General features: G+C 43.7%; 1 protein-coding gene across 1 annotated transcript in view; it reads right to left on the bottom strand.

The window, feature by feature from the left end:
* The window catches only part of LOC127570450 (uncharacterized), a 111,427-nt gene that overhangs the window by 21,272 nt on the left and 63,220 nt on the right, over positions 1-26,935 (bottom strand). The gene's annotated exons all lie outside the window — the stretch shown is intronic.

The following is a 26,935-nucleotide window of genomic DNA, read 5'->3' as shown; positions in this document are numbered from 1 at the left end:
CAAACAAACATAGGACCATTGCCACTTATGTGGCTCCCTGAGGTGATGCACCTTTCACTGTTTGAGGGGCTTCCCCACTCGACTCTGCCCCTCCGTGTGCAGTAGGGGAAGGGGCCCAGACTGTGGTTCTTCCCCACAGAGCCTTTGCATTGGCTGCACCGAGCTTCAGTGCGTCCCTCAGCACGTACTCCTACAGCCGGGACTGTGCCAGTCAGCAGCATTCCCTTATGGACATCTTACTGTGCTGGGAGACCAACAAGTTTGGGGGAGACCAAAGGGCGTCCTTCACTGAGTTGACAACCTTCCAGCAGCAGTTGATGTCTGTCTCGGTGTGTGTCCCCTGGAACAGCCCATAAATCAGAGAGTCCTCTGTCATGCAGCTACTGGGGATGAACCGGGATGCGGAACCTTGCATCTGTCTCCACACCCTCTAAGCAAATCCACAGTCTGCAAAGAGGTGGGTGACCACCTCCTCCCCACCGCAGCTGTCCCGAGGACAGTGTACATTGGGGATGATGTGTTGTCCGTAGAGGAAAGCTGTGACTGAGAAGGCACCTCTCACCACCAGCCAAGTGAGGTCTTTGTGTTTGTTGGTCAGATCTGGCAATGGGACGTTCTGCCATATGGTTTGGACTGTTTGCTCAGGGAACAATCCCACAGAATCCACAGTGCCCCTGTCCCGCAGTGTCTGCAGGACATTCCGTGCTAACCTTTGCCTGATGGACCTGTGGTCAAAGGTGTTTACTTGGAAGACCTCTTCCACAAAGGACGGGTAGTGCGGCAACGTCCAGCTGACCGGGGCGTTGGGTGGTAGAGGGGCCGGGCCCATCCTCCGCAACACCGGGGACAGGTAGAACCTCAGGACGCAGTGACACTTGGTGCCCAATTACTTTGGCTCCACACTCTGACTGATACAGCCGCACACGAAGGTGGTCATCAGGATGAGGGCAACATTGGGTACACTTCTCCCCCCCATTCTCAGGGGACTTGTGCATCGTGACCCGTCGGACTGGCTCTATCTTGGACCCCAGATAAACTGGAAGACATCCCGGGTGATTGCTGAGGCAGAGGACCAGTGAACAGGCCACAACTGTGCCAGGTACAGCAGCCCTGAGAGCACATCGCACCTGATGACCAAGTTCTTCCCAGTTATTGACAGAGAATGCCGTTTCCACAGACTGAATTTTTGTTTGACCTTCCCAATCTGCTCCAGCCAATTCTTGTTACATGCCTCAGCCCCTCCGAACCAGACCCCCAGCACCTTCAGGCAGTCAGACCTGACGGTGAGGGCGACGTTGGATCAGTCGGGCCAGTTACCGAACAGCACGGCCTCGTTCATCCTGCAGTTGACTCTGGCCCCCGATGCCAACTCAAACTGGTTGCAGATGCTGATCAATCTGCGAACTGACCGTGGGTCCGAGCAGAAGATGGTGACGTTGTCCATGTACAGGGAGATTTTGACCTGGGTGCCCCCACTGCCTGGCAACATCACCCCACTTGTGCTCTCTTCCTTCCTGATGGATTTGGCAAAGGGTCCTATGTAACACACAAACGAGACAGGGGAGAGTGGACAGCCCTGCCTGACTCCAGACTTGATGGGAAACTATCTCATTGATTTGGACTGCACTACAGATATCTGTGTGGAGCAGTTGGATCCAATTTCTGATTCCCTCCCCAAACCCATTTTGGAGAGCTCATCCAGCATGTACGTGTGTGATGTCCTGTCGAAGGCCTTCTCCTGGTCCAAGCTGACCAGGCAGGTGTTCACTCCTCTGTTCTGCAAGTAGGCGATGGTATCCCTGAGCAGTACAAGGCTGTCAGAGATTTTCCTGCCAGGTACAGCACAGGTTTGGTCCAGGTGGATCACCTATCCCAGAGCAGACCTGACCCTGTTGGCAATGGCCTTGGACAGGATCTTATAGTCCACATTCAACAGTGAAACGGGTCTCCGATTCCTGATGTCCGCCCTCTCCTCCTTTTGCTTGTTGATGAGGGTAATGATACCCTTCCTCATGTAGTCCAACATGCTGCCAGTCAGAAGCACAGTGTTGTACACTTCCAGCAGGTCTGGGCCCATCCCCAGTCCCACACAGCCAAGTACTATTCTGCCTGTAAGCCGTCGCTTCCAGGAGTTTTATTCATGCCAAGGGGATGGATGGACCCAGTCAGCTCCTCCAGGGACAGTGACTGATCCAGGCTTTCCCACTTGCTGTCATCTAGTGCCTCTGTAATAGAGGACAGGAAGTTTTGGGCAGTCGTGCTGTCTGTAGTCTTCCTGTCATACAGACCGGCACGGAAGGATCTGCGGATCCTCAGTATGTCCATCTGTGAGGATGTTACTGAGCCGTCCTCTTCCTTCAGGCTGTGGATCACAGAGCTCCCCCTGTGAACCTTTCGGAAGAAGAAGCGTGAGCACGTCTCATCCTGCTCCATGGAGCGGACCCTGGATCTGAAGATGATCTTTGAGGATTCGGAGGCAAAGAGCACAGCTTGCTGGCTCTTCACCTCTTGGAGTTCCTCTCTCACATCCACCCCCCTCGACTGCAGAAGGAGAAGTTGCTGCAAGTCTGTCTGGAGCTGGCGCAGTTCCCTCTGACTCTGTCTTGCTTTCTAAACACCTTTGGGGATGAAGAACCTCTCGATGTTCTCCTTGGTTGCTTCCCACCAGTGAATCGGGGATTTAAAGAGGGGTTTCATGGTTCTCCAACCTGTGTAATCCCTCTTTAGTTCCTTGATGTCCTCTGGGGTCAGCAGCTTGACGTTCAACTTCCACATCCTCCTGTCTGCCTTCAGGTCCTCCTAGAGGATCATACTGAGCTGTCTGTTCTGGTCCAAGTATATTGTGCCTGTGCTCCACCTGCAGAGGTGCTGAAGGTGTCACAAAACTTTGCATCTTTAACCGTTCCCATCAGGATTCTGGAGCTGCTGTCCAGTCTCCTGTCGGCACTGCCGGATTGTCCAGCTGCAATTGAAGTCACCGACCAGAACAACTGGTAGGGACGTTGCCAGCAGCGGTGGGAGCTGCTTGAGGACAGCCAGCTGCTTGTTTAGCACGGGCGAGGAGTACACATTGATTAGCCGGAGCAGAGTGTTACGGTACTTTACATCAGCCACAAGGAGCCACGCCCCCACCTCCTTTTTGACCTCAGTGAGAGAGAAGTTACCTCCCCACAGCAGAATCCCCAGGCTGGATGCATGGCAATCCCTGGGACCACCATCATGACCACCTCCGATAGTTACGGAGGTGGGGCAGACCACACTCCTATAAAAAGGTTACATCAGCCTTGACCTTGGCAAGGTATTGTGAAGGTGTTCACACATCGCACAGTGCTCTTCACACTGCACACATTCAGAGGTGCCAGATTTATCCCCATAGTTATTTAAGTTCAGGGATCACAAATGCTGTCCATTGTCAATCAGCCTGAGCCCTCATGCCGACAGCCTTGGTGAACTGCAGCACTGTGTTTGGGCTCAGGTACTTGGAATGGTCCTCCCCAGGATGTGGTGATGCTGGTAGTGTTGCTGGGGGGAGATTAGTCTCTGTCCTGCCCTCTGGCTCTGTTTGCTCTGTATCCTCTGTCTCATGGAGCTGGGGTGCACCAGACATCATGCTGCTCCCAGTCTCCTGGAGCTGGGAGCCAATGGCCTCTGTACAACTCCCGGTCTCCTGAAGCTGGGGTGCACTAGACACTGTACAACTCCCGGCCTCCCGGAGCTGGGTGCGGTGGACACCGTACAACTCCCGGTCTCCTGGAGCTGGGGAGTGCTGGACGTTGTGCTGCTCCCAGTCTTTTGGAACTGGGGGCCAATGGCCTCCACAACTCCCGGTCTGCCGGAGCTGGGGTGAGCTGGTGGCCTCCTTGTAGCCCTCAGTCTCCTGGAGCTGGGGGGGCGGCAGGCTGAACTTCTTCCTCACCTTTATTTGTCTGTGGCCTCTCCTCTCTTCCCCCTCCATTTTGGCGCTTCCTCTGCCTGCGTCGACAGTTTCCCATATTGGCTTCATCCTCCGATGAGGAGAGGTTGCTGGCGTCTGTCTGTTGCTTCGCCCTCTTATTCCTGTTACTTTTACTCTCCACAGCCCATTGTCTCTTGGGTGGTGTCCTCTGTTCCCCCACCTGCCATTCCCCCCCTTGTCCCTCTGCCCTCCCCTCCTCCATTGACTCCTCCTCTTGGGGAGGGGCCTGGGGGTTTGTGGCATGGGTTTGGGAGCTCAAGGCAGTTGGTTTTTCCTCAGCCCTGGTCTCAGCCTCTGCTGGGGCCTCTGCACTGGTGGGGGGGGGAGAGGGGCGTGTCGGCATCCCTCTGGGGGGTGTCGGTGCCAGCTCCCCCTCTCATTGCCTGTGCAGAGGTACAGGAACGTTTTGGGCAGGCCTTGTAGAGATGGCCTGACTCCCCACACAGGTTGCAACTTTTGCTTTCCCTGCAGTCCTGGGTCTGGTGACCTTCCTGCCTGCAGTTCTTGCAGACGACTGCGTTGCATTGGGCGCCACGTGTCCGGATGTTGCAGTTACGGCACAGTCTGGGCTGTCCTGCATACACCATGTACTCGCAGTTCCCTCCGAGGGCAAACACTGAGGGAGGGTGGATGACGGTACTGACCTTCACCTGGTGCTGCTGGTCCAGATCCCAAACAGGTCCTTGATGTCCGCACAGCTTCCTGCTCCCTTGACATAACAAGCGGGAAAGGTGAGGACATCCACCACGGGCAGATGTGGGTGAACATCTGCACCGTTACCTCACGCTCCTTCTGGGTGGGGAGGGTGAAGAGAGGCTGCACCTTCAGCAGCGACAGCGGAGCCTCGTTCCCCTTCTCCCGAAAGTCCTGCAGCAGCTTCTGCCATCCTGCTGGGTACTTGAAGGTAATGTCAAGGTACCCATTACCTGGGAAATCTTGGAGGCAGTAGATGTCCTTCACCTTGAAACTGCAGCACTCCAGTAGGACCTTCTGGATGAAGAGGTCCCTGGTGAAGGGATTCCTCATGCTGAGATCCTTCACTGCCACCCTGACAGTGTTTCAGATCCCGTGTCCTCCTTCCGAGGCGCTCATCGCTGCAGCCCTCCTGATGGAGTTGGTTGGTTATAGCAGGTAATTTGCTGGATAAGGGTGTTCAGACTGGTTTCCCAGTCAGCATTAGGATACAGCCCTACGTCAGCAGGTCAAGCTCTCATCAGGCAGCCACGTGAGCGCGAAGAGTCATCGCATTCTTCCTTCTTTTTCATCGTCAATGTTCAAGTTCACCTGTGAATCTGTCTCTGTGATTACCGTCCTCGGAGAACCGCCTTTCTGACCACAGTCTCTCCTGTCAGCAACGCTGTCCTCTAGATGCTAAACTGATGTTCTGGCAACTCTTTCAAGTGGATGTAGAACATCCTGTGAAACCACTTCAAAGAAGTGTGAATTGATGCATTTTGGGAGGTCAAATAAGGGCAGGACATATACAGTGAATGGTAGGGACCTAGGAGTATCGAGGAACAGGGAGCTGGTGTATGTCCAAAGATCCCTGAAGGTGGTAGATAGGGTGGTAAAGAAGGCATATGGGATGCTAGCCTTCATTAGTCACGGCATAGAATATAAGAGCAGGAAAATTATGGTGCAGCTTTATAACATGTTGCTGAGGCCACATCTGGAATATTGTGTGCAGTTCTGGTCATGATTGTTCTGCAGAGGGTGCAGAGGAGATTCTGGAGACGCTGCCCAGGATGGAATGTCTCAGTTATGAGGTCTGACTAGACAGGCTGGGGTTGTCTTCCATGGAGTGGAGGAGGCTGCGGGGGTCCTGACAGGCGTACAAAATTATAAGGTGCATTAATAGGGTAGATCGTAGGAAACTTTCCCCCATAACAAGAGTCTATAACTAGACACCATAGGTTTAAGGTAAGGAGTGAAAGTTTTAGAAGGGATATCAGGAAGAATTTTTTTTATCCAGAGGGTGGTTGGAATCTGGAATGCACTGCCTGAGACGTGATGGAGACACAGGTTCTCACAATATTTAAGAAGTATCTGGACAAGATCTTGAATGGCTGAGGCATAGCAGACTGTGGACCAAGTGCTGGTAAATGGGAACATTATAGATGGTACTCAATGGTCGGTATGGATGGGTGGGTCTGTTTCTGTGCAGTAGGACTCTTTGAGTCTTTGAAGAGCAGGAGAATTATCTGCAGCACTCTGGTCAACCAAAATCAAATATAAAAATACAAATTTTCACATTACTGCACATAAGAGCATGCTGTGTGCAAGTTGACTACCATGCACCCTACATTACAATGACTCTTCTTTAAAAAGTAATTCATTGGCTGCAAAGATCATTGCGATGTTAAGAACACCACCATACACATAAAGCTCTTCCTTTCAAATAAGGAACTTTTGAATGACTCCAGTAACATGTTGGACAATGATAAACAAACCCTTGGAAGCTGCACAGTGACTTCTGCCCAGATGTACTGACACTAGATTTTATCTCTGGTTTAAACAGGTGAGAGTTAAATCTTTTCCTGTACTGGTTGAAATGATGGTCCGTGGGATCACCACACTGGAGCAGCTGGTTCTTCTTCTAAGCCACTGGAATTTTGAATGGAAATAAAAGAGCCAGACTTTCAGTGTGACTCAGTCGAACCCCATTTTTAAACCCTCTACTGCAAGAAGTCTGCTATTTTTATGTCACTTTAAAGCTAATTCTCATCAAGATGTACATTTAGATTAAGTCCACCAGAGGGGAGCAGAGTAGCACGGTGAAATAACGTGCAGATCGCTTCATGAGAGAACTGATAGTCTGGATAGCTCGCCAGTATTGTTTCATCCTGTTCCTCCCTCACTCTATGTCCAGCACACAGCCGTACTCTTACTATTGATCCTCTTCTTCTTAATAGCATCATTGTTCTAAGACATCTGCCTTCCTGAGAACACTTCTCTTCCCCCTCCCCCCATTTTCCAGCACGTCGTCCCACTCTGCATGCTCTCTTCTCATTCTCCCAGTCACGCTGCACTCCAAGTGTGACACCAACTGATGTACTTAAACTGGAAGCAACTGGTTTGTGCAGAAGCCTTGAAGTCAGCAAAAAAAAGTCCTTTGGCACCTGCCACACCATTCCCTGCAGACTGTGGCGATTTCAGCAGAATTTACTAAAGCACCAGGCACTGTTGGATCATAGCAGCAACCAGAAAAAAATCAGCTCACAGCTAACAATGATGCCTTCAACAGGACTGACGGAAGGGGGAGGGGGTCGGTGAATGGGGGAGTGGCTGGGCTTCTGGCTAATGAACATGTGTTTGCCTTGTGATTAAGAGCGGTGGTGAGCTGAGGTCGCAGTGTGAACACAAATCAGTTTTGCACACAGAATGGTGTCACAGTTTGGTCTGGTGTCTATACTCCCAGCTGGCATTAACTGCGTGGGGGTTTGTGACCAATATTATGTCTGGTGTGATCATGACTCAGACCCATATTGGAACAATCTTTCTACTGCTGGCTCCCAACACTCATGCACCACAGTGACAGAAAATGTGGCAAAATTATCCAAATTTTGTTGACTGACTTACTGAAATTTGCAAAATGAGCAACGTTCTCTTCATCTGATTCACACAGGGTGAAAACAAATGGTAGAGTTGGGGACATTTCAGAAGAGGGGAAAGTAGCTTTCCTTTGCTATTCCAGCCACCTTCTGTCATCCAGATCAAAGCAATTGTTGCACACCAGGCTTCCTGTTGTTGTGACTCTCCTTCTCTCAGTAAGGATTCCCAAATACCCTCACCCATATCGTACCATGGCCACCTCTTTATTTCCCTCCCTGATCCTCTCCCACTGTTCCCTTGGACCACCCCCCAGCCCTGAATCCCTCCCAATAGTGAACTCCCGTCCCAACAATCCTGAGCCAGCTGTCATGACCGACACTTGCCCCAATGACCCTGCACACCTTCACCGTCCTGATCCCACCCTCCCCTTGTGCCTGTGCTGCCCTCGTGTTATCTAAGACGGGACACAGACTCAGCTGATTTATTTTGTGCCCCTCCACAGCAGCAGGATCTTGAAAAAGTGTGTTGGCCTGCCACACTGCACCCAGTTAACTGCCTTCACAGGCTCCATTCAATATCTAACCAATGGTGCCACTGCTGGACACCACTGATCAGCACAATGCTGACATAAGAGCCAGGAGCACAGACTGGGTCATTCGATGTCACAGTTTAGTACAGAGCAATTCCATTATACCTCAACAAGGAAAATGCTGGCACAAAAAGAGACCATTCAGTTCTGTAGGTCTATGTCTTTGCTATTCATTGTTGTAGCTACCTATTCCCATACACTGGTCTATTGTATTGTAATATTTTGCATCTTTAAGCTTTTAGCTAATTGCTTATATTCCATCACAGTTGGTTTCAATGCCCACTTGTATAAATGCTTTTCATATTCTAACATGTATGAAAAATTTCTTCTGATGCCTTTATTTTTGCCTCCAATACTAATCTAAGTTTATACCTTTTGTTACAGCTTCACTACTCAGTTGATTAACCTTTCCAAACATTCTTAAAATTTATGTTCTTATCATGTCTGCCATCCATGCCATCTTTTCGCAGCTCCCAGCGGGCAGGAGGTACAGAAGCCTGAAGTCCCACACCACCAGGTTCAAGAACAGCTACTTCCCTTCAACCATTCGGTTCTTGAACCAACCAGCACAACCCTAATCACTACAGTTTAGCAACACTGTGACCACTTTGAATACCTTGCACTAAAATGGAATTTGTTTTTTTTTTGTTCTAATTGTGTTGTTTCTTGTAAAAATTGTGTATAATTTATGTTTAATTTATGTTTTTCTTGTGAATGCTGCTTATATGATGTTATGTCCTGTGATATTGCTGCAAGTAAGTTTTTCACTGCACCCTTGATACACGTACTTGTGTATATGACAATAAACTGGACTTTGACTGTTCAATATATAAAGTGCGGAATTGTACTTTCCCTTTTCACAGTTAGCTACCTTTTATTCAAGAGATAGGGCCGAGTAGTAGCAAATAGATTTCAATACAGATAAGTATGAGGTGATGCATTTTGGAAAGTCAAACCAGCGTAGGACTTATACTATGGACGGTAGGGTGTTAGGGAGTGTAATGGAACAGAGGGACTGAGGAGAACAAGTGTATGGTTAGTTGAAAGCGGTGTCACAGGTAGACAGGGTGGTGATAAAGGCATTCAGCATGCTGACTGTCGTCGGGGCACTGAATATAGGAATTGGGACACTACATTGCAGTTGTACAAGTCATTCGTGAGGCTGCACTTGGAGTACAGTTTTGGTCACCCTGTTATAGGAAAGACGTGGTTAAGCTGGAGAGAGTGCAGAGAAGATTTACAAGGATGTTGCCAGGACTAGAGGGCCTGAGTTATAGGGAGAGGTTGGCCAGGCTGTGTCTTTATTCCTTGGAACGTAGGAAAATGAGGGGTGACCTCATAGATGTTTGTAAAATCATGAGGGGCATAGATAAGGTGGATGGTAACAGTCTTTTCCCCAGGACAGGGGAGTCCAAAACTAGGGGGCATAGGTTTAGGATGAGAGGGGAAAGATTTACAAGGGACTTGAGGGGCAACTTTTTCACGCAGAGGGTGGTGAGTGTATGGAACGAGCTGCCAGAGGAAGTGGGTGAGGCAGGTACAACAGTATCATTTAAGAAGGATAGGTACATGGAGGGGCGGGACTTGGAGGGATATGGTCCGAGCGCAGGAACTTGGGACTAGCTGGGTGGTTACCGTGGTCGGCATGGACTGGTTGGGACAAAGGGCCTGTATCTGTGCTGTATTGCTCTATGATTCTATAATGGGCCAAGAAATAAGGATCAGTCACACAAAGGCAAAGGATATTATATGCCAAATGTCAGTAAGCCCACAACATGAGTGTTCCAGGGTGTTGTGATGGTGGGGGTGGGATTGGAGGGCAGATGAAGGAGCAGAAGTTCCAGTCAGAACTAAATGGTAGGGGGCCAGGTAATGCAGTCAGAGCTGGGAGCCCCACTAGGAGTGGTACACTTTTGTCCTCCAAATGCGCAACAGGGAGGTCATGGTGCAGTTGTACAGGACGCTGGTGAGACTGCACTTGGAGTATTGTGTTCAGTGTTGGTTGCCTGCTATAGGAAAGATGTTATTAAACTGGAAAGAGTGCAGAAAAGAATACAAGGATGTTGCCAGGACTTGAGGGACTGAGAGGTGATCTTATAGAGGTGTATAAAATCATGAGGGGCATAGATAGGTGAATACACTCAATCTTTTTCCCAGGGTTGGGCAATCAAGAACTAGAGGGCAGAGGTTTAAGGTGAGAGGGGAGAGATTTAATAGGAACTTGAGGGGCAGCTTTTTTTACACAAAGGGTGGTATCTGAAAGAAATTGCAGAGAGTTGTGGACATAGCTCAGCACAACATGGAAACCAGTCTCCCCTCCATGGACTCTGTCTATACTTCTTGCTGCCTTAGTAAAGCATCCAGCATAATCAAAGACCTCACCCATTGGGCAGAAGATACAAAAGTCTGAAAGCAAGTACCACCAGTCTCAAGGACAGCTTCTATCCCACTGTTACATGACTATTGAATAGTCCTCTAATACGATAAGATGGACTCTTGACCTCACAATCTACCTTGTTATGGCCTTGCAGCTTATTGTCTACCTGCACTGCACTTTCTCTGTAGATGTTACACTTTATCCTGCATTCTGTTATTGTTTTACCTTGTACTACCCCAATGAACTGTGTGATGAATTGATCTGTATGGACGGTTTGCAAGACCAGCTTTTCACTGTAGCTCAGTACATGTGACAATAATAAACCTATTCTAATCTATGTGGAACGAGCTGCTGGAGGAAGGGGTTGAGGCAGGTACAATAACAACTTTTAAAAGATGGCTGGACAGGTACGTGGGTTGGAAAGGTTTAGAAGGTTATGGGCCAAACACTGGCAAATGGGACTAGCTTGGATGGGACATCTTGGTTAGCATGGACCAGTTGGGCCGAAGGGCCGGTTTCCATGCTGTATGACTCTTAACAGAATTTCTAGCTGAAGATCTCCATTATGTGTTCCATTAAGAACATTATTGCTTAGTATATACTGAATTGGACTAAAGGTACTAGAAAAATAACATTAACAAAGCCTCTGCTGGAAGGATAAATGAGCCAATGACGGCATCTTCTTCAGACCAACATCCCCATCATTAAGGCCCTAGCTACTCTTAGTCAGCTACATTGGATGAGCAATATCATTCCCATGTCCAGCAGCAGAGTCCCGAAACCGACACTCTCTTCTGAATCCTGGCATGGGAGATTATCATGTAAACAGAGTACAAGGTTCAAGGAAATGTCCAAAGCTCCCTTGAAGAAGTGCAACATCCCCACTGACAGGTGAACCCTCTGATCCATGGCTGCTCAGAGTGTAGATGGAGATGGTATTGAGAACTTGGAGCCCACGCACCTGGAGTACACAGAGATAAGTGATGGAGGGAGTGCATCACCTTGCAAATTACCAGCTCACCTGCCCTGTCAGGCACCACCTACCCCTTCTGTGTAAGGATGTCTGCAGTTCCCACGATGGCCCCTTCATTCACCTCAGAACCAACAAGAACTGGAATGGTAGCAAGTCGTCCTTCCCCCCACGTGTTGTCTAAGAAATGAGGAAAAAGCCTCTCCTAGAATCAGTTGGACTGTTAATGGAGCACGCAGTTTAGAGAACTGTGATATGGAAGGTTCACTATCATTTTAACATGTATCGTTTCATGCAAAAAATGAAAAACTTAGCCGTTAAAATATTTGGGATCTTGCATTGGAATCACGCTAAGGCAATGACATGCAAATGTATTGTATTCAGGGAAAATGTAAGATGAAAAGAAAGTGACTGTTCTTTTCAAATTTTATTTACAGCATGGTAACAGGCCCTTCTGGCCCAATGAGTCAGCGCTGCCCATTTTAAACCCAAATTAACCTACCCGTACGTCTTTAGAATGTGGGAGGAAACCAGAGCACCCAGAGGAAACCCACGCAGACACGGGAGAACGTACAAACTCCTTACAGACAGTGACGGGAATCGAACCCCGATCACTGGCGCTGTAATAGCGTTGCGCTAACCGCTACGCTACCGTGCCGCCCTCTCTCTCTCTCTGGCACTCGCTCTATTTTTCCCATTGGTTGGTCTCAGTCTGAAAGGTAATGCAGCTTCTTATCATATTATAAAACTCAAAGTTGAGTTTAATGTCATCTGCACAAGTACATGTGTGCACAGGTGCAATGAAAAACTTACAACAGCAACACGGGCACATAGCATCAGATAAGCAGCATTCACAAGAAAACATAAATTAAACGAAAATTATACACAACTTTTACAGGAAAGAACATAATTAGAACAAAAATTCCTTGATTGTGTTAGAGTTAGGTGAGAGGTTTTTTCAGTGACACAAGCATCAAGGGCTCTGTGAATAAGAGGGCTCTATACTCATTCAAATACATTTTTTCCTGATTCCACATCCAAAAGAAGAGTTGTTTGGAGATGGTACATTGTTAAATGGGAAAGTTGCAAACTTCTGAGAATGAGGTTATTTGACAAAGAGTGTCAGTGACTAGCACCCTTCAGGATCACTGGCATATAAGATCACCACTGGTGATGGAGATAGTGAGTTTGATTTTCATCTTCAACTATAACAGTAGATTTCCAGTTTGGAGGACTGCTAAACCTACTTTGCCTAAACTTTCTGATTCTACCTTGTTTTCCAGGTAAGGATGATTTACATGTCAAGTCCAAAGATGGAGGCCACTTGGAGAGCTAATGAAATGCTCAGTTCAGCACAGGGGAAGGGAAATTACTGAAAATTCTTGCTGCTGTAGTTAATATAAAATGCAGAAATTGCAGACCCTTGCAGGCAATAAGTCCAGCATCTCAATTGACAATAAATATGATGTATTATGTCATTTAATGTGCATGTTATTCATACAGGCTCATTGAAACACCCATTTATCAGCAAAACAAATTAGGAATTTTGGAGCAACAAACAATCTGCTGGAGGAACTCAGTAGGTCAAGCACCATCTGTGGGGGGAAAGGAACTGTTGGTGTTTTGGGTTGAAACCCTGCATCAAGAATTTTGGCCCCATTTCATTAAATCTTGAAGTTCTGAACTTAGCCATGCAGGTTAATCATTAGTTGATTCTCAGAGGCTTCTAACTAGTTAGAGAAAACATCAAAATGGCTTTTGATTCCTTACACTTGCACACTATATGCAAAGTGGATCTGCTGCACGTGGTGAGCAGATGGTGAGAGTAAAAATTGACTTCATTGGGCGTTGAAAGTGGCTGAAAATCGTCAACAGTTTTTAACACCTCAGTTAATGTTCTCTTCTGTTGATTTAGTGCCACCACCAGTCAAACTCAACAGCTGGTAAATTATAGCCTCTACCTTTGCACAGATTTTGCTTTCTCTCCCTATGTCCTGGCTGTTTGTCACTTTCCTACTTCTTTCCTTTTGGATGGTGTGGCTGACGAAGAAGCTGCCAATTTTCAGGGAGGAAACTCAATCATCCTTTACTGTCCCCCTTTCTATCCCCTCTCCCTATATCCAAAACTCTTCCTCCTTCAGATCTGAACAAAGAATTTTGCTCTGGCTTTCTTTCTAATACTTCGTTCATGTGGCTGACCAGGAGCAACAACTACATATCCAGTTAAAGGTCAGTTAACCAGTCTAATGCCCTTGAGGAGAGGGAATACACCTCTGTAATGTATACATCTGATTTGTATACAGAGCAACGTATTGTTCTATAATCCATATTTTGGCTACTAAATTCCCATATACATTTTACCTTTAAAAGAGAACTGGAAAACGATTCAACTGCCTGTAGCTTCTTTCAGCAAGCGTAAGCATCAGAACTTATTCACAAGACTTGTCCCTCATCTTCTGCTATGCTTTTTCACAATCTGTAATATTTCTGCAGTTATCTCTGTAATCATTCCTCATTTCCAGCTAGTATCTATACATTCTCACTTTTAGCATTATTTGTAAAACAAGTGCATATTTTTAATTAATATCTCTGCAGTGCAGTCATCTTGCAAGATTATGGCTGTACCCTTCATTAGTTGATTCCAAGTGCTTTTACCACCCCTCAAAGTATTTCAATTTTATATTAATATTAAAGCCCGTTATTACATTTCAGATCTGCCAACTTTTTCTCATCACATCTCCTTCCCCATTAAAAACTTTATATTCCTCATGATTTTTCAATTTTCAGGGATATTGAATCTATTTTGTTATGTGCTTCGCTTTCAATTTCTTGTATTTCTGTTCTTTACACCTCCTTACGCCTTGTAGCAATATATCTACATTCTGCTGAAACCATCCCCTAAATAATTATTCCCTTTGCTGATCTGATGAGTTACAGCTAACACAGCCACTCAGTTAACTTATCCCAGTTCCTGTTTGTTATTTTTGACTACAGCTAGCTAGAAAACAGTCACTAATGTACAATAAAGTGCATTCCCTGCCTCAGCCACATAATTGCTTTAATTGTTTATTGGTTAAAATCCTGAAATTATCGTGATGGCATCATCTAGCTTCAAATCCCTTCACTTAAAGAGAGGAAAGTGGGACCTCTACTTTGAAAAGGCCAGACGCCAACTCTCGGGACATTTCCTCCTACCTACCCATGAACCATGACCCCCACCAAGGACCACCAGGACATTATCTCCCGCACCGTCACTGACCTCGTCACCTCGGGAGATCTCCCCCCCACAGCTACCCACATGATTGTCCTGCAACCTAGGACTGCCTGCTTCTATTTTCTCCCCAAAATCCCCAAGAAGGACTGTCCCAGCAGACCTATTGTCTCTGCATGCTCTTGCCCCACGGAGCTCGTATCCTCTTACCTGGACGCTATCCTGTCCCCCCGGTCCAATCTCTTCCCACCTATGTCTGTGACACATCACACACTCTCCAACTCTTCCACAGCTTTAAGTTCTCCGGCACACACAACCTCATCTTCACCATGGACACCCAATCCCTATATACCCCCAACATGACGGCCTCACCGTCCTCCACTTCTTTCTTGACCAGAGACAGAACCAGTCCCCTTCCACTAACACTCTCCTCCGCCTGGCTGAACTTGTCCTCACCCTAAAGAACTTCACTTTCGATTCCTCTCACTTTCTACAGACCAAGGGCATAGCTATGGGCACTCGCATGGGCCCCAGCTATGCCTGCCTCTTCATTGGCTACGTTGAACAGTCTCTGTTCCAAGCCTACTCTGCCCCCATTCTTCACTCTTCCTCCACCATATTGATGACTGCATTGGGGCCACCTCCTGTACCCGTGCGGAAATCGACTGTTTCACAAATTTCGCCATAAATTTTCACCCTGCTCTCCAATTCACTTGGACTATCTCTGACACCTCTCTCTCTCCTTCCTCAATCTTTCCATCTTCATCTCAGGAGATTCCTTATCCACTAGCATCTTCTACAAACCCACTGACACCCACAGCGACCTCTAGACTCTTGAGTTTAGAAGAATAAGACATGATCCTATTGAAATGTAAAAACAACTTAGGTGGCTGGGCAGGGTAGAAGCATGGATGGACTACGTCAAAGGGAAATGTGGAAGTGTTTTCCTTGGCTGGTTTGTACCCAGGTTCAATTCCCACTGCTGCCTGTAATGAGTTTGTACGTTCTCCTCATGTGTCTGTGTGGGTTTCCTCTGGGTGCTCCAGTTTCCTCCCGCATTCCAAAGACGTACAGTTTAGGAGCTGTGGGCATGCTATGTTGGTACTGGAAGAGTGGTGACACTTTTGGGCTGCCTCCAGCACATTCTTATTAACCCAAGAAGATGCATTTTACTGTGTGTTTCTATGTACATGTGACTAATAAAGAAATATCTTAAAAAAAGGAATATCTTAAAATAAGTGGTCAGCCACACAGGACAGAGATGAGAAAAAATTTCTTTACCCAAAGGGTAGTAAGTCTTTGGAATGCTCTATGCAAGTGGGCTAAGGAATCTCAGTTGCTGAGTAAATTCAAAATATTGATAGATTTTTATATTTTAAGGTGATCAAGGCAAATGGGGTTAGTACAGGAGAGTGGTACTGGGGAGGTAAAAGATAAACCATGGTTTTATTGAATGGTGGAGCAGGTGTGAGGAGCTGAGCGGCTTATTCCTGCTTCTGCTTCTTATTTCTTATCTTTTCATAGAGTTCCTCTAATCTTTTTTTGATTATTATATTTTAATTATTATTTTGACATCAATTACTTGTTAGTTCAAAAGAATCCTTGGGGTATGCCATAATGCTGACTAAGCAGCCAGTTATATAGAAGAATTCTCACTGACATCAAACAAGGAAAGAAAGGGTAAAATTTTTATCCAACTTTTTAAATTTTTTACACAACATTAAGTAAAGATCGGAGCATCTGTAAATAACTTAGGATGGTGGTAACATTTCAAAAATAAACTTTTTGAAAATTGTTTATTTTTAAATTCATTATATTTATGATGTATTCATATGAGATAATTACATTTCACAGATAGAAAATTCGACTTTTAGGGCCAGAAGTTTGCTAAGCAGAAATTGTGGCTTCTGATGCTTCTAAAACTCACTTAGACCTCACTCAAGAAGTATAACTATTGCAGGACTTTTACGGCTTGTAAATATTTTGATAATAAACTATATGCTTAATAACTAATCAAATATATGGCATTCCTTCTAAAATTTAATTATTTCTTATTGATTATTATTAATATATTCATTTGGCGGATATACCCTAAGATAGGTTAGTGCAGTGTTACATTGCCACCTTGTTACACAAGGTGTAAGCATCAAATTGGGTATAAAAGTACCAAGTTATTTGAGTAAATGAAGGCACCTCTGAGTGAGAGACTCACCCAGGGGTTGGCTACTCAGGCCCTCACACCTGCTCCACCATTCAATAAAACCATGGTTAATCTTTAGTTAACATTTCAACTTGGTTAACCCCCCCAGTACCACTCTCCTGTACTAACCTCAAATGCCTTGAATACCTTAGTATCTAAAAATTTGTTAATGTTTTGAATTTACTCAGCAACTAAAATTGCATAGCCCACTTGGGTAGAGAATTCCAAAGACTTACTCCCCTGAAACATGGGAACTAATAATATCTAGATTAATCCAACAGTCAATGTGGATTTTACCGAAGAATTAAAGTCGTATGTGATGCATCCCAGGGATGGTGACAAGCTGATACATGTATGTAATAGTTTCTCTGACAAAGAACCAGAGGGCTTCTGCTCATGGAACTTCAGCCTGGCAAGTGATAACATATTGAGGAAAGCATTAGTGAGAAGCTAATAAGTGAACAAAAGAAGAAAAATAGATTAGTTTTGCATGTTTTGCTTGAGAAAATGTAGTTGTTAATATGGTCTGAAATACTACGTAAAATATTTGTTAATAACAATGGTGATATAACTTCATAGTACCAGTATAGCTTTAGGGCATAGAAGAGGTGATTATACCATAGAAACACATGTGTTAATCATAGTATTCAACGTGATCGCAGTATCAGGGAATTACCATTGTAATATGATTAACTGGTTTACATACCAAATTTCCTGGAGTTCAGTAGATGCATTATCAACATTTATTTTTCACTAAAGAAAATGTTAAAATGACAAAGTAAATTTGCCCAATGACAATCATTAATTACACTTACCTACTATTGGGTGTTGATTTTTGATGCACAATGCTTGATAATACTATAGAAACCCTATAAAAAGGTGTTTCTCCTTACATTTTTTTCTTTGACAATCTGTTTTTCCACAGTTGACATGCATAAAGCACCCATGTGTGTCTCTTTAATCTAATTAAATTTTTGACCTAGTTTTTTTTTACAGTGCTGCAAAGCTGTTTGTCACAGCATTTTAAAATGAGAAAGGAATTCAATACAAAATGTGTTGCTGTCTCAGTTTTAAGCCTTGATTGCTGTCTTTGTCTAGGCTAGAAATCCGTGCTTAATGCTGCATACATGCTGCATGATGAATATACGAATATATCAACCCATTTGGTCTCATAAATTGCTGTGCTCTTTCTATGAGGTTATTTATTTTTCACAGATGCTATATAACATTTATGTAGTTTCCTTCATAACATATCTTCTATATTTCTGAGAGGAAATGTCAATGTGAAAATAAATTCATCAAAATGATTACACATTAATTTAATCTAATTAGAGCACACATAATTCTAAATATTGTAATTTTCCATGAGTGCTGTATACTTATTTAATTTAAATTGTTAATTTCAAATTTGCAACAAAATCCTCAAAATTCAGATGAAGATTCAAGCTATAGAGTACCCTGCAGTCTTTGGTCCGAACAAAACTGAGCTCATGACCATCTGGACATGCTAGGTCAGGGGAAGGCTGGCAAAGGGCCAAGATTCAGAGGCTGCATGATGGTGATTAAAAGCAGATAACAAAAACCAGTAGGAGATGATGAAGGGAGGACAGCAGAGAAGGCAAAGAAAATGATTTTCATTTAAAGCAATGTTTTAATAATGCAGTAGAAAGGAAAAATGATTCAATTTCAATATGCCGCTTCCTCGTTATGTTTAAAGCTGTTTGCAGAGATTTGCGAGTTACCAGCAGTAAAAGCTGACTTGGAGTGTCTGAAAAATCCGTCAATAAGACCTCAGTGAGCAGAATTGGTTTCCGTTAAGAAAGAAGCATGATGAAGCTTTAGAGAGGTATCATGAAGATTCACTTGGATGTTAACTAATTAGGAAGACATGGAAACAATGGAAGGATCTTATATCCAAAAGACACAGATCATGCAGTGGAAAGTGTTTAAATCTATAAAACAAATGAGAAATGATAGGTAAAAGCAGGGTGCTTCTCATTATTGGGAAGTTTGAAAATATACAAAAGAAGAGGAAACTTCTGCAAGGTAACTAAAGAATATGGAATCAGTTTCCAGGGTAACTGTATTCTGCCTTCAATCCTTTTTCCCCCTTCCTGTAATTGGGCCAATGGAGGGTAAATACTGACAAGATCATTGGCTTGAATATCAAGTTGGGCGGCAAGGCCTTTTTCCACATTGTAGCTTTTATGAAAGTAACAGCAGAGATGGGTGTTAAACACAGTGAACTATTCAGAAGAAGAAATAGTTATGGAAGAATCGGAGGTGATAAAGGTATAACTTAATGAAGAGGACCATAAGAACACCTTTAACAACTCAGGTGATGGAGAGTAAAAACAGGTGTGAAGACATCAGCATGAGGCAAGTTTTAGTCAAAACTAGAGTGTCAGTCCCTAATAGTATTGCAGATGGCAAAGACTTTGTTCATTAATGAATGTTTTAGGTTTAGTGGAGACGCAAAGCAAACAGTAGTTGTTGATTGACCAGTAGGCTGGAGTGGCAGGAGGGTGGGGACTTCTCTGGAGTAGCTCTGCCAATCTCTTGGCATATACCCGTGTGTGGTAGGAAGCTGCAAAGTAAGAGAATCACCACTGTATGGAAGAAAAGTGAGGCAATATTTGCGGATATAGCCTTTCAGAGAGTTCTTTATCTTCCCCCACCCCTCCACATTCCACCCAACATCAAAAAGAAAAAGATGGGCAGTTGATTTTTACACTGGAAGCATCCTGAGATATTTGAACAAAAGGGATCTGCTTGTAGCATCAATAACGTGCTTCAACAAATGGCTAAAGGGAGAAATCTATAATCCTTTTCATGGGGATCTGTGCAGTCACATCAAACATAGAACAATACAGCACAGGACAGGTCCTTCAGCCCATGAGTTGTGCCGAAATAATTAAACCAATGACGCCGAATTAATCTAATCCCTCTTCCCCACACATTGACCAATCCCTCCCTTCTCTGTTTATTCATGTGCCTATCTAAGAGTCTATTTAATGCTCCTATGCTATCTGCCTCTAGCACCATTCCTGGCATTGCATTCCAGGCTCCCACCACCCTCTGTGTAAAAAAACATTTCAATCCTGGGAAAAAGATACCGGCTATCTATCTATGCCTCACATAATTTTATAAACTTCTATCAAATCTCCCCTCAGCCTCCACCACTCTAGAGAAAACAGCTCCAGCTTGTCCAACTTCTCCTCATAGCACATGTCCTCCAAATCGGGTAGCATCCTGGTAAACCTCCTCTGCACCCGCTCCAAAGTCTCCACATCCTTCCTATAATTAGGCAACCAGAATTGAATGTAATACTCTAAATGTGGTCTAACCAGTTATGAACTTACTCAACTATTTCAGCACAGTCATTTCAGGCAATCATGAGAGATAACACAGGCTGCAGTACAGTTAGTGTTAGTCAGTTAGCTCCAGCACTTTACAAAGAGAGCCAAGGAGTTCAACAGGCCAGGACTATCATCCTATTTTACAAGGACGCTGGCTGGCTTTCCCGTGGCTCAGGCTGAACACAGGTAGCCTAGCTGGTTCTACAGGCATCTCTCATGATCGTCTAAAATGATTCTCTGCCAGTAAGAACTTCACTCCCTGAATGTATATTGCAACAGAGAATTTTGCACAATGATGTGACATGTGCTTGAAGTTATCACATACATTAATCCTTCAAAATTTTGCTCTATACAATTGGCTACCCAATTTCCACCGGATAAAATGGTTTCCACAGCATCTTCTTGGCTTCTGGGAAAAAATATATAAAGAAACAATGAATCTGATTGAAAATTTAAAACTAAATGTTCTAATTTATATTTCAACCTAGCAGAGAAAATGATATAAATATATATATAATAACTTCCCTTGAACAAATAATAAACTGTGGCAAAATGGCATTTTCTTTTTATTTTGAGCCCATTTGACTTGTGTGAGATTTCTGTTTTTCTGTATCAAAAAGCAATATAATTTTACTTCATATTTACCGCATATTTTGGTCTGGATATACTTGTATAGAAAAATGTATTGTTTATTCCTTCCATACTTGGAGATATTTGCAGAAGGATTATTAATTTGTGTTCACTTCAAGCAATTTTTTATTGATTAGTTTAGAATTGCATGACTAACAATGACTTTGGAATCTGCATGCCTAACAATGTGTTATTGATACCTCAGTAACTGATCACAAAACCACTATTTGAGTTTTATTAACAGCGTGGTAACAGGCCCTTCCGGCCCAACGAGTCCGTGCCGCCCATTTTAAACCCAAATTGACCTACCCGTACATCTTTTAGAATGTGGGAGGAAACCGGATCACCCGGTGGAAACCCAAGCAGACATGGGAGAACGTACAGACTCCTTACAGACAGCGACGGGAATCGAACCCCGATCGCTGGCACTGTAATAGCGTTGCGCTAACCGTTACGCTACCGTGCCTGTATTTGTGAACATTTTTGCAAATGTATTAAAATGGAATTATATTCAATTGCTGAAAATTCCTATGGCTGCATTATTTTTAATCTTCATCATGATATCTCGGAAAATGTTTTGTTGAATTACTGATTGAAACTCAACCTCAAATATACTATATTACTTGAAGCACAAGAAAATTGCTAACGGTGTATATAATTCACAATCATTTCTTCAAGTATTCTCCTCCCACACTTTGAAATATGATTTTGTTGCCAGTGTTAATGTGCTTGTGTACATCAAATTAATTGGCTGACTGCTATACAAGATAGCACAATTTGAAGGCATACCTCCTACCTCTTAGGCAAAAACACATACTCTGACAGCCATTTGAGAATTTGTATTTATAACTCTCGAACATGCTGCACCACAACTGCGGCTATTTCTGACCGATCATATTGAACTCAAGTTTTACATAACTCTGTCCTGTCAGTTACTTCCATTTTAAGATTGCTTTTACACTTTTTCAAAACTTTGAAGTGATTTATAACAAATGATTTGATTTTAGCAAAACAGATTTTTATTGGTGAAACACTATGGAAAAAGGCATTAGCACATGAAGTTAAATCTCTCAACACAGATCCCTGTCTATTTTTTTTATTATTTTGGTTTCACTGTTACAAATCAGTGCATAAATTTGAGAAGCAAATTTAATAGTTAGTGCACTTTATAACATTACTTTCAATTTTTTGTGTTTTGATTATTCGTGTTAAATTCATGGAGAATTTTGTGAATTATATGTGGTTTAGTATGAGTGATAACATAATAATCAACAACATCATAAATGTTTTTAAAGCACCTCCTGATTGGATTTATCTGGTAAAGGGTTGAGGCTTTGTTTTTTAATCATGGTGAACCATTTGAAATGTTGCATCGTGATGAACTTTGCACAAGTTGTTATAAAAAACTCCATCATAATGGCAGTTAGGTTATAAGCTTAGCTATTCATGGAACCAAATGAAAGCTTTCCAAGATTAAATGTTTGTGAACAATCCTAATTCAAAATCATTGTGACAAATGACCTTTCTTCATGTGTCTTGGTCTGACTGGTAACTTCCAGTGAAATATAATTTTAAGGACACTTTGTATGTAGAAAGATTAGTCACAGCATAGATTCATAAACATAAAATTATGCAAGTTGATTCTTCTAAGTACTGTGCATGAGGGAGCATGAATTGTATTAGATTTAAATAATAACATAAGAACATGATTTTTTTTCCCCAATGACCAGATGTTCAAATAATCCTAAAAACAGCTCAGAATGCATAGAATGACGCACCATAAAATGAGGCCTTCTCAAGGGTATTCAGAGATGGCAATATCTGCATCCTGTGTGTGAATAAAATGGGCATTCTCAGTAACATAAAAGATGCATTTCACTGTGTGTTTCAATGTGACTAATAAATAAATATCTTATCTTATCATTTTTGTTTCTGTAACACCATCAATATTATACCAGTTAGTTAATATTGTTATCGGCATTCCTTACATCCATTTGATCACTCTGCACTTATGTCTGCTATGAGCCTACCCATTTTCTCGTCTGCCTATACCCTTATCCTTTATTACACTTCTGAGTTTCATAATATCTGCAGATTTTGAAATTATGCCCTTTGTACACATACGCAATTATGTGCATCACAAAATAAAAAGCTGTGGTCATAACACTGATTTACGGAGACCACCACTGTATTCATCCATCCTGTCTGAGAAACTACTAACTTACCATAGAAAAAAGAAAATGCTCTGCTTCTGAGGCCTCACCAATTTTGCATCCACACTGCCACTACTCCATTACGTTTTAATGTTAATGCCGATAATGTGGTATTTTGAAATGTACCTTTTGAAAAGATTGCATAATATTCACTATCAAATTTCCCTCAGTCTTGCAGGATGAGGTGAGGCACAACCCGAGACAGCAGGGGTGAACTGGAAAGGGACGGACGCAGCTGCATGGCCCAAAATGTCATTCATAGAGAAGACAGTACTGGCCATTATTGGGGCAGCTGTTGCTGAGGTTCTGGCCAGCAGCAGGGCTGAAACTGTCAAAGATGTCAGTATGCTCACACCTAATCCTCTTGCTCATGTCCCATTTCCCTCTCAACACACACTCTTTTCTGATTTATAAGCAGCAGATGTTATAAGCAAGCACCTCTCACTTTCACTGCCCACCCACCCCTCTCCGTGTGTCACAGCCATCATGGCTTTCTCCTTTCAGAATGCAACATGGTCAGGCAGTGAAGAAGGGATGTTTATGGAGCCTTCTCTTGTTAGCTATTTAATTCCCCCCAATCACTTAAGAGTCATCATAGAGTCATAGACTTGTTTAACACAGAAACAGGCCCTTCCGCCCAACTCACCCATGCCGACCAAAATGGATATCTATGCTAATTCCATTTCCCTGCCCATGGCTCATATCATTCTTTCCCTTCCCTTTCCTATCCATGTACCTGTCCAAATGCTTTTTAAACACTGCGACTGTACCTGCCTCTCCCACCTCCTCTGGTAATTTCTTCCATATACCCACCACCCTTTGTGTAAAAAAATTGCCTCTAGATCTCCTTTATATATTTTCACTCTCAACAAAACTATGTCCTCGAGCTTTAGAATCCCCTACCCTGGAAGAATACTGTGACCATCTACCCTATCTATGCCCATCATAATTTTATAAACCTCTATAAGACTGTATGCAGTGGAAATGCTGCACAAATACAATGATCTATTGTTGTGAGATTTCTGACCTCTGTCTGTTGCATGCTGTTCCTGCTGTTTAATATGCATATAGTCTAGTGTTGCAGCTTTGTCAGATTGGCACCTCGTTTTTAGATGTTCCTGGTGCTTCTTCCATTTGCCAGGGTTGCTGTGGGTTTGATAGCAGTGATAAACTAAGGGGTACACCAGGCCATGAGACTGCATATTGTGGTGAAAAACAATTTTGCTGCAGATGGCCCATGGTGTCTAATGGATGCCATGGTTTGAGTTTCCATATTGGCTTGGAATATATCCCATTGAATATGATGGTAGTGTTCTACAGCTATCTCATCTAACTGTTTTGGAAACATGTGGCTGGAAGCACTCTTAACCTCCTAAAGATTCATGACTTCTACTGACCAATTCCTGCACTAATGTTTCCCTTGTAGTACCTGAAATCTTTGAGCTAGCTTTCTTTCACACACTTCAATGTTTCCTAGAACAGACTCACTTGAATAATGACTCCCACTGCTTGTTCCAGCTACCAAGCATCTCTGCTTTAAGAGATACAGATTGGCTTTAAGCAACAGTCTGGCTTTCTCTGTCAATTATCTGCAAGGTTAACTCTGGTTAGATGCAGAGGTTAATTATAATTATTTTTATTGAAAGCTACTTTTAAAATTATTTTTATTGGAAATGTTGGAACTAGCAGACAGCACAAAGATGACATGTTGGTTGTATTGCAATCATTGGGTGCAGTTAGTCGTGCAGTGTGGCCTCTTGTTTTGAGGGACTTCTGAATTACCACCTCAATCTTTCTGCTTGTGACTTCTGTCCAATTAGAAAACAATTTGGCAAGGCCAGGCATTCCATTTACTGTCTGGCAGAGATGTTGATACAGATTGACAGCTATGACTTGTAGATTATTGCATGAACTTCTAGGTTGTCTGCAGCTTTTGATGTTTGGATGAGTCCAAAGTTTACGTTTACTTGGGATTCAAGGGGCTGCAGCATTTCTTCCACTGATTTAAATGGATGCTACTCAGTTTTAGTACTGAGCACCTGATCTCTGGCCATACAGTATACAGAGGAAGACAACCCGTCCCTTCATCATCATATGGTCTAAGTCTTGGAACTCCCTACCCAACAGCATTGTGGGAGTACCTTTTCTAGGATGGCAGTGGCTCAAGAAGGTGGTAAGCCACAAACTTCTCAAGAATGATTGGGGATCAGCAATGAATGCTGGCCTCATCAGCAATGCTCAATCCTGAAAAATGGATAAATGGAACAAAATTCTGGGGGCCTCATCAAAGGACTTTGAAACCTCGCCAAAGTGGTTGTCCACGTGTCCAGGCAGTATATAGTAAAGGAGATTTTTTGGCATAATTGCTTGCCTCTCTCATGAGACATTGTCTACATCAAAAGGGTCAGTGGAGAGGGAACACAAGGTTTTTCAAGTATGCTTGAGGTTTTCCAGGCCCTGTGATCACAGAGATTCCAAGATATGTAATTAACACTTAGAACAACATCATACTTTAATTTGATATTTCCTTTTGTTTCAGATAACATAAATTTATTGGCTGTGCCACTTCTGTTCATTTTTTTTTGATGCTACCTATGCTATGATAATTTATAAGAATTACAAATTCTCTGAACTTGGAACCAATGTGGATGACTTCACACTTAAGTCCATAAGACATAGGAGTAGAATTAAGCTATTCAGCCCATTGAGTCTGCTCTGCCGTTTGATCATGGCTGATTTATTTTTCTCTCTCAACCCTATTCTCCTGCCTTCTCCCTGTAACCTTTGACACCCTCACTTATCAAGAACCGATCAACTTCAGCTTTAAATCTACCCAATGACTTGGCCTCCACAGACGTCTGTGGCAATGAATTCCACAGATTCACGACCCTCTGGGTAAAGAAATTCCTCCTCACCTCTGTTCTAAAGAGACGTCCTTCTATTCTGAGCCTGTGCTCTCTGGTCCTGGAGTCTCCCACTACTGGAAACATTCTCTCCACTTCTACTCTATCTAGGCCTCTCAATATTTGGTAGGTTTCAATGAGATATCCACACCCGCCCCCCCCCCCTCTAAACTCCAGTGAGTACAGGCCCAAAGCCATCAAATGCTCCTCATACATTAACCCTTTCATTCCCGGGATTATTCTTGTAAACCTCCTCTGGACCCTCTCCAATGCCAGCACATCCTTCCTTAGATATGGGGCCCAAACTGCTCACAATACTCCAAATGTGGTCTGACCAATGCCTTGTAAATTAGATCCTTGCTTTTATATTCTAGTCTCTTGAAATGAATGCTAACATTGCATTTGCCTTCCTTACTACCGACTTGACCTACAAGTTAACCTTTAGGGAATCCTGCACTAGGACTCCCAGGTCCCTTTGCACCTCTAATTTCTGAATTCTCTTCCCATTTATAAAATAGTCTACACCTTTATTCCTTCTACGAAAGTGCATGACCATACATTTCCCTACGCTGTATTCCATCTGCTACTTCTTTGCCCATTCTCCCAACCTGTCCAAGTCCTTCTGCAGACTCCCTGCTTCCTCACTACTACCTGCCCCTCCACCTACCTTTGTATCATCTGCAAACTTGGCCACAAAGCCCTCAATTCCGTCATCCAGATCATGAACATATAACATGAAAAGTAGCGGACCCAGCACTGACCCCTGTGGAACACCACTAGTCACTGGCAGCCAACCAGAAAAGGCCCCCTTTATTCCCACTCTTTGCCTTCTGCCAGTCAGCCAATCTTCTATCTATGCTAGTACCTTTCCTGTAATACCATGGGCTCCTATCTTGTTTAGCAGCCTCATGTGTGGCACCTCGTCAAATACCTTCTGAAAATCCAAGTGAGCAATATCCTCTGACCCTCCTTTGTC

This window comes from Pristis pectinata, chromosome 5 (genome assembly GCF_009764475.1).
Source record: "Pristis pectinata isolate sPriPec2 chromosome 5, sPriPec2.1.pri, whole genome shotgun sequence".
NCBI classification, from domain to species: Eukaryota; Metazoa; Chordata; class Chondrichthyes; order Rhinopristiformes; family Pristidae; genus Pristis; species Pristis pectinata.
This window is presented reverse-complemented; position numbering and strand designations above follow the sequence as displayed.